Raw genomic sequence first — 8,810 nt, 5'->3', positions numbered from 1 at the left:
GCACCACAACCTCGGCACTCAGCAGTTCCTGCGCTCGCGTTTCTGTCCCTAATCGACCCCGGAGACGGAAGATGTGTGACCTCCGCACAGCAGGGTGACCGAGATACCCGGGTGAGGGTGGGTAGCAATGACCGAGAAGGAGGCTCCCGGGGCAGGAAGAAGACCACAGGCCTGGTGGGCATCACTGAGGAGGGACGGAGCCTTGCCCCGGTCAGCGGAAGGGCTGGGAACGGGGTCCTAGCATCTGGCAGGCTGTCGTGGGTGGGGACACCTGGAGCAGGGCTGGTGTGGTGGCCAGGACCGTGGACCCCTGGGTGTGGCAGAGCCTTCGGAAAGCGATGGGACTGGGCCAGGGCTGGCACAGAGCAGAGTTGGCTCCCTCGCCGTCCCTGGTGGTGTCCCTGGGGAAAGGACAAGGGTGGGCTGCAGTGTGAGGCGCGTGACATCATCCCAGAGCGGGTGATGCGGGTTCCTGTCCCAGCCGCCGTGCAGCGGGTGCAGCAAGAGAAAGGATGCGGGGGACATTGAGAGGACATCTGGGACCTGTCACCTGAGACGTGAGGCGGCCGTGGGGTTGTCACACAGGTGTCGGGCGCCTGTGGGCCCTCGGGTGAAGGCAAGGCCTGGGGAGCACTGGCCTGCAGGTGGCACTCGGGGCATGGGGCCACCAGGGCGGAGGCCGAGGGGAAGAGGGCACCACAGCCCCCGGGCCACCCGGAGTCTGGGAAGGACACATGGGAGCTGGAGGGGGAGATCCGAGAGCCCGGAGGAGGTTTGGGGAGCGGACCGTCCCTGGGAGGAGGACTTTGGGCTCCCGAGCAGGAGCTCCGGGTTCACACAGGAAAAATGGGAAAATACCGCGTGGGCTGAATATGTCCAAGCCCCAGAACGCGGGCCCCTCACGAGCTGAAAAGGCGGGAGGATGTCCATGTTTCAGGCGAGCCCCGTATCCCTGACCTGGAGATTCACACTGGTAGGAAATTCTCACGGAGGCCGGGTCGGATGATCTGCTCTGGAGGTGGCCAGGCAGGTGTAGACCACCGGATCCCAGAAGCATCTAGACGCTGGGACAGGCATGGAAACAGGCCCTCCCTGGGCATCTGGGTGCAGCCGCCTGCTGACCCAGGGCTTTCAGGCTTGTGACTCCACACTCAAAGGGAGTGCGCTTGTGTCATTTTAAGCCGCTTCGATTGTGGCGATTTGTTACAGCCACAACAGGAACCTATCGAAATAATGAGAACAGCAGACACAAAGTCGGGGGTGGTCAAAACCACTGTTTCCCTTCCACCTGGTCTTTTGTCTTCAACGAATTTTCTTGTAAGCATGGAAAATTTTATATCCTGTGTTCTTCCCTAAAGGTTTATAACGAGACTGTACTGTTATTAGCGCTGCTTCCCATCATGATTGGGTTTTGCTGAGATTCAAACTGCTTTTCAGAGAGGACACTCGGGGGCACTGTGCCCAACCCCAGAAGCCAGGGCACCTCTTAGTAGAAGTTCAGCACTAGCCTGGAACCATGCAGTCATAGCTGGTGTCCAAGTGCGACACTGCAAATGCTGTACCTGTCTGTCTTCCCTCCCTCGAGGCCGAGGTGGGTTACGGTTGAGGACTCTCGTGGGGTGGAGGGTGTTCCCTGTTCACCCTTCTTCCAAAGTGTCACTTGTCACCACTAGCGCTCCCTGCCCTCGACATCAGCAGGGAGGCTGCCGGTGCCACCCGAGAGGGGTGAGGAGCAGGGAGCAGCACTCGAGCCCCGAGGGGTCTCTGCTATTCGTCCTCAGAGGGGGCTCCTTGGGACACGTCCTAGTTCTGGATGGGGACAATAAGGACCTCCTGGCACAGCAGCGGCCTGAGACAGTACGAGGCGCTCTCAGAACCAAAGGACAGGGCCAGGGAGGCCTGCAAGGGTTTGGAGCCCGGAGTGGATCCCACCAGCTGGGAGGGGCAGAGGAAAAGCTCCGGGAGTCTGAGTGGTCCCCAGGCCCCACCCCATGTCAGAACCGAGGGCCACAGGGCTGAGGGGTGGCGGCTCCGGAGGAAGTGTCCTCCCAGAAGTGTGCCCCCATGACCTGTGTGGAAAGACTAGGTGTTCACATGTGGTTGAGTGAAGGTGACCCCGCAGGCTCTCAACACAGTGACAGTGGCACAAGAGACACACAGGCACAGAGAAGAGGCCCATGGAGAGGGCGTGGGGGTTGGACGGAGGCAGCCTCCAGCCTGAAACCCCCAGTCCCTGCCAGGAGCTCAGGAGGCCGGGGAAGCCAATACCACGATTTCAGACTTCTGGCCTCAAACTGGGAGAAGTCACCCACGTGTGGACCTTTGTCACGGCAGCCCCAGGACATTTGTATGTGGCGAAGGGAGATGTAGATGTGGCTCAGAACCTGATGCTTGAAGCAGGTGTGATACCTCCCTCGCTGTTCCAGAACCTGGGCGGCCTGGATGCTCAGAAAAGGGGAGCAGCCCGGATTTTCTCCATATTCACCGCCATTTCTGGCCCTTGGCTTGATCTCTCGGCCACGTGGCTCTGGGCATCAGCTCTTCTGAACTGCGGGTGGCACTGGAGACACACAGGAACAGAGGGTGCCCACTGTCCAAGATGGAAGGCAGGGCACCTCCACCCAGGGCAGGGACAGAAGCAAAGGACCTGCGGCCACCGGCCTTACAATTACCAAAATAATTTCCCAAGGGAAGCGTCCTGTCCAGCAGCACAGTAAATAATGTTACTTTGAAGCTTGTACAAGATTTGATTAAATAACCATCGACTATAGTTTTTGCTCCACACATTGGCAGAAAATTTCTGAAGCCTCCAACTTAGGGAAATGGAGAGTTGAAGTTTGCAGCTGGCCTCAGACGCCACCGCGTCCCCTCCCCATATCTAATTAACCGCCCGTCCCCAGCAACTCCCAGGGTGCGGAGTGAGACAGAGTCAAGATTAATTTTTCATGGGGCATTGGACTGTAAATGATTTTTCTATTTACTTATGTAACCCGTACATAAAAGATGATGGTGTTTAATCAAATGCGGCCCAACTACAAATTATGCTGGATAAACAGTGTGAAAAAATTCAATATGCTATTGACTGTGTACATACACATACCTGATTGATATATATTTAAGAGTAACAATCTACTTCCAGGGGTTAACCCTTGGTGGAATGGTTTCATCCTTCCAGGGCACTGCTCAGCCTTAGAGAATTTTGAATGCTGTTACCACTAAAGTTCTGTGGAAGCACATTTGTGTTGAATTGGCCACTTTGGCTTTCCTGAGTTTCCAGGGAGAAGCTTCGAGAACCTCTTTGGAAGGGAGGGCTTGTTTAATTTTGGTTCCCACAGCCTCTAACACGTTCTCAGTGGAGAAAGATTTCCCACGGGGGCTTCTGACAAGGCATGCGGATGTTTTTGGTTGTCACAGCTTCTGCTGTCATCCAGCAGGTGGAGGCTAGGCGTGCTTCTAAACAAAGAATTATTCACTCCAAAAATGCCAGCCACACCCAGGTGGGAGAGCCTGGTACTGGGGGAGACTCGGGGTGTGCATGGATTGTGCTCCCCCAACTCAGCGAATATCCTTTTCTCTCCGGGACACAGGGTCAGTACCACCTTTGGGGACAGCCCCTCCCTACACTGGGGCTTGGGTACTCTGCAAGGGACTCCTAGGGTTACAGCATACAGGATGCTGGCTGGATGGGCTGCTGTTGGACAGGGCTCTGCTCTTCCAGAGACTCATGAGGCCCATGGAAGATGTCTTGTTTATTTCTGCTTGTCCAGCAGATAATGCAAGGCCAGCCTTGGTGGTTCTGGATGAACATGTGCTCTCTGGCTGGATGGGTGGATGGGAGGATATGAGTGGATATTTTGGTAGATAGATGAATGGATGGATGAGTAAATGGGTGGGTGGATGGGCAGATGGTAGGATGATGATAGATAGATATATGGATGGATGGATGGATGGGTGGATGGATGGATGGATGGATGGATAAGTGGATGGATGGATGGATGGGTGGATAAGTGGATGGATGGATGGATAGGTGGATGGATGGATGGATGGATGGATAAGTGGATGGATGGATGGATAAGTTGATGGATGGATGGATAGATAAGTGGAAGGATGGATGGATGAGTGGATGGATGGATGGATGGATGGATGGATAAGTGGATGGATGGGTGGATGGATGGATGGATAAGTGGATGGATGGATGGATAGGTGGATGGATGGATGGATGGATGGATAAGTGAATGGATAAGTGGATGGATGGATGGATAAGTGGAAATGGATGGATGGATGGATGGATAAGTGGATGGATGGATGGATGGGTGGATAAGTGGATGGATGGATGGATAGGTGGATGGATGGATGGATGGATGGATAAGTGGATGGATGGATGGATAAGTTGATGGATGGATGGATAGATAAGTGGAAGGATGGATGGATAAGTTGATGGATGGATGGATGGATGGATGGATAAGTGAATGGATAAGTGGATGGATGGATGGATAAGTGGATGGATGGATGGATAAGTGGATGGATGGATGGATGGATGGATGGATGGATGGATAAGTGAGTGGATAAGTGGATGGATGGATGGATGGATGGATGGATGGATGGATGGATGGATAAGTGGATGGATGGGTGGATACACTGGTAAACAAAAGGTTGGATGGCTGGGCAGTGGGTAAATCAGGAGACCTGGCTAAAGTACTTCTTCCAACACTAACTGGCTATATGGCTCTCAGCAGTTGTTAGACCCTCTGGGATTGCTTCCTTATTTGAAGTTCTGGTCCAGAGAGAGCAGGTTTTGTTTTCACAGCATTTCCAGGCTCCCAAGAGGCCCAAAGGCTGCAGAGTACCTGAAAAGGGTTGTCAGATGAATGCAGGTAGGGAAGGGCTCCTGTTTCTCCTGCCACACACTGCAGCAGGCTCTGATCCACAACTTGAAAACTGCTGGCAGAAAAGCTGTCTTGGTCACATGCGGCAGTGCCCAGGAGCTTGAGACACTGACAAAGTCGGTACCCAGAGAGCAGAACAAGATGCAGAGTGTCTGCGCCTGGACCCTATTTCCAGGCTCCTCTCCCTGCCCATCTAGATCCTCAGCCCTCCCTGGGGTAGAAGGAAACAGTTCCAGGCTCCAATGGGCAGACCCAGCTTCGCCTTAGACAATGGCATAGTTAACCTCAAAGCAAACAGGAGGACCACACTGCATGAGTGCATGTGGTTGTTAATTTTAAGTAGCTCCACGACACCAACAATCACAGGGCTGGAGAAGCTCTAGGCCCCTGCCAGACATGCAGCTGGAGAACAGCCTGGCAATAGTGGGGCAACCGTGGCAGGGATCAGGGGCACCCCAGCTGGGGGCGTGTGGCTCTTACAGCAGGAGTGGAGGGAGGGACATGGCTGAAGTCTTCTTTCCCATCAGCCTACCCAGCTGGGCATGCCCGCTACAGAGCTGCCAGACGTGCCCATCAGGTGTCCCCCACTCGGTAAATACCTGCACAGACCCCACTCAGGGCCAGCAGCTGTGCTCCCCGGTGCTGGTCCTGCCCTTGAACCTTGGGGGGGCAAGGGAAGCAGGGTCACCACCTTGCTTGACAGGAGACAGTGTCCCAACAAGGAGACGCTGGACAAGTGGAGAGGGGACGGGGTCACATCAGGCAGCAGGGAGGCCTGGAAGCTGGGAGGCAGGAAGGAAGCTTGGACCCGCAGGAGGCACTGCTGTGTGTGGGGGTCGGAGGCAGGAGTAGGAGGGGACACCCCACCTCTGCCTTGTGGGGGCGGGTGGGCGGAGCTATCACCTGGATCAGGGGTGTGAGGAGGTCAGCACTCGGGAGAAACCTTACAGATTCGGTGGGTGCAGTCCCAGAGCATCTGAGGGATGCAGCCCACAGGCCTTCAACTTAAGAATCACTCGGAAGCGGGGGCAGCCCAACTTCTAGGGTCCCAAGGTGAAGTCAGAGTGGACTGCTGAGGCTTGGGACTGACACCTGGAGCAGCCGGCTCTTCCAGGAATGGCTGGAGCTTGGAGCTGGCCTCCCCGGGCTGTGGTGCGTGGAAGCCAGAGGCGGCTCAGGTGACCCAGCCTAGGCGGGAAGGGCCAGGTCCCTGCAGCCGTTGCCCGCAGTCTGCAGCCTCAGGCTGGAAGCAGCTTTCACCCTCCGCACCAGTCTCTCTCCACTCCCACTCTGCCCTGGGACTTAATGGTCCTTCTCTGCCTTGGGGGAGGTGATGGGAGGGAACCTGGCGCTCGGACCAGGCCGAGTAGATGGCTCAGATGTGGCAGCTTGCCAGGGTCTGACTGAGCAGGTGTGGCTCTGAACCACTTTCTGGCACCGGTAGTTAAGGTGGGATGAACAGCACTAGGAACGTTATCCCAAAATAGACTTAATAACAGATGTGGAGTGCAATTATTATTTTTCTTTGGGATCTTACATATTCCTTCTCCCAAAGATATTTTTCGCTTGGCTGAAAATATCTTTCACAGAGCACGGAGAACAGTGGGTCTGACTTGAAGTTGGGCTCCGCATGGCTGGGTGGGAGGTGCAGGTGGGGAACAGGCATCCGTGGTTGGGGACAGTGCGTGACTGGCAGGCTTATCTCTCCTCTTCCCTTCCCCAGCTCCCCAGGTGCAGCAGGACCACGGAAAGCACGGCTCATAAAGGAAATTAAAAGCAGCCCTGGGACAGCTGCCAAGCAGGGAGAAAGAGAAGAGGTGAGTTGTCTTTGACAAAGAGCTGGGAAGTCTTTCAGCAGGTGAGAGATTCAAATGTGACCCCCAAGATCCCAATGATGAAAGTAACTGTACTGTATACCTAAAATGTACCAATAAACTCAATGAGAAAAAAACAAAAAAAATGTGACCCCTAAGTTGTCCCCCCACAAAAATCTAAGTTGTCTAAGGACCGCACTCCAGCCAACTGCGCTGCTGCAGCACTACAAGAAACCCGAATTATAAATAAATGCAAGCAAAATAAAAGAGAGATCATAGGAAACAGGGAGATAGAGCTTTTGCAAGTAGGAAAGGGACCAAGAGATGGAGGGAGGGGAGGGAAGGGAGCGGGAGGGGATGAAAACAGAATTAAGATGGGCTGGGCACACGCACAGCTCCCCCGGAGGAGTGAGGTTGCTAAGTGCCGAAAACATGGGCTAATGAGAAAACGTGAGTCGAAGCCATGACCCCCGGTGCCTGGGAACAGGAGCTCACTTGGACACGAGGTCTTTGCGGATGTCCCTAGGTCAAGGCCGTGCTGCAGCAGGGTCCATGAATCCCGTGTGCCCAGGGGAGACACAAAGAGAGACACAAAGACTTGGGGAGAGCCGTGTGGGTGTCCCCAGAGAGATCTAAGTCCCAGGTCTCCAGGAGCCTCCACTGTCGGGAAAAATGGAGCCCGATCTGTAGAGGTCAGATATGCTGAGTCCATGTCCCTGAATATCGCAGAACGAATTCCAAGGGATGAGGGAGGTTCAGGGTAGGGGAGGTTTATGAAGAGAGGAAGGGTGGCCCCAGAGGCCCTTTATCGGGGTGATTTACGTACCAGGCGGCTCAGACTACAACTAACCTGTAGGGTGACAAGCATAGCCGCTTTGCTAATATTGATCCAGCAGGGAAACGAGCCACATAACAAGGTACAAGGAAAGAACAGGCCTCTCGGGGAAGAGAGGGAGTACGGGCCCGGGTGTTCTGGTTACCCCCTAGCACCTGATGACTACCTGGGCCCACTGGACCCGAATCCTCTCAAGCTGCTCTTTGTCTCTAGGGAGGCTGCAGGCCTGGCTACTGTGTCTCCACCCTGAGGCCCAGCTCTCTTTGGATTCACCTGCAGCCACAATTCTGATGTCTGTTTTTTGTGCTGACTTCCTGGAGGCCTCAGGCCCTCTCGGACTGTACATGAATAGCTATCTAACTTAGCTGCCTATAACATCGCCAGGCTGGGACAGGCGGGTGATAGATTCTCCCCAGAGCCTCGGGAAGGAGCTGGCCCCACTGGTCCTTCCTAGATCCACACACCCAGTGTCTGTGCCATCGGGGGACTCAGGGCTGCTCCTGCATTTCTCAGGGTATTTCTCTTGGCAGTGGCAATAGGGTCACAAGAGTCAGCGTCTTTCTGAGCGGGGTGCAGTCCCTTTGTATCTGTGCCTGTTCCCTGGAGCCAGGGAGGCTTGAGCAGCTGCTGCCTGGCACCTGAGTCTGAGAAAAGATCCCTGACCGGGGCCCCTGCCCAAGCTGAGGTGCTGTGGCAGGTCCTGTGGCCTCTGCGACCCTCGGTCCCTTCATCTGCAAGAGGTGCTATGGGCGCATGGGGCTGCTTCCCAGGGAACGCTGGGAGGGCTGGTGTCACCCTTGTCTGGGGCCGATGGGAGGGAAGTGGCCTCTCAGTGGTGTGGGACACTAAATGTCTGTCACAGACACTAAATGTCTGCCACCCAACATGTCCCGTGCACCCTGCTGGTCTGGTGCACCTGAAATCTGGGGCTGGGAAGGAGACACAGGCACAGGAAGCTAGAAGAGGGCCTGTAGCTCTGTCTCCCCGGGTCTGGCTGGGCAGAAGGTGTCTCGCTGGAGAGGGCCACCGGCTGTGGTCTCGGGCAGGCAGCTCTGAGGTCTCCAGGACGAAGGGACAGCAGCACATGAGTTGGACTGAGCCCCCTTCTCCAAGTTCCACTCAGCACACACAGTGACCGGCAGGACAGAAGAGGAACGGGATGAAGTTTGCTAACCACAAGGCATTGGTCTCAGTCCTCCCGGAGAATGGGGTGGACGGACACAGGGAGGACCACGGCCACACAGGATACTGCAGCCAGACCTTTGAGGGCAGTTG

Source organism: Fukomys damarensis, unplaced genomic scaffold (assembly GCF_012274545.1).
Source record: "Fukomys damarensis isolate Sample0158 unplaced genomic scaffold, DMR_v1.0_HiC HiC_scaffold_36, whole genome shotgun sequence".
NCBI lineage: Eukaryota > Metazoa > Chordata > Mammalia > Rodentia > Bathyergidae > Fukomys > Fukomys damarensis.
This window is presented reverse-complemented; position numbering follows the sequence as displayed.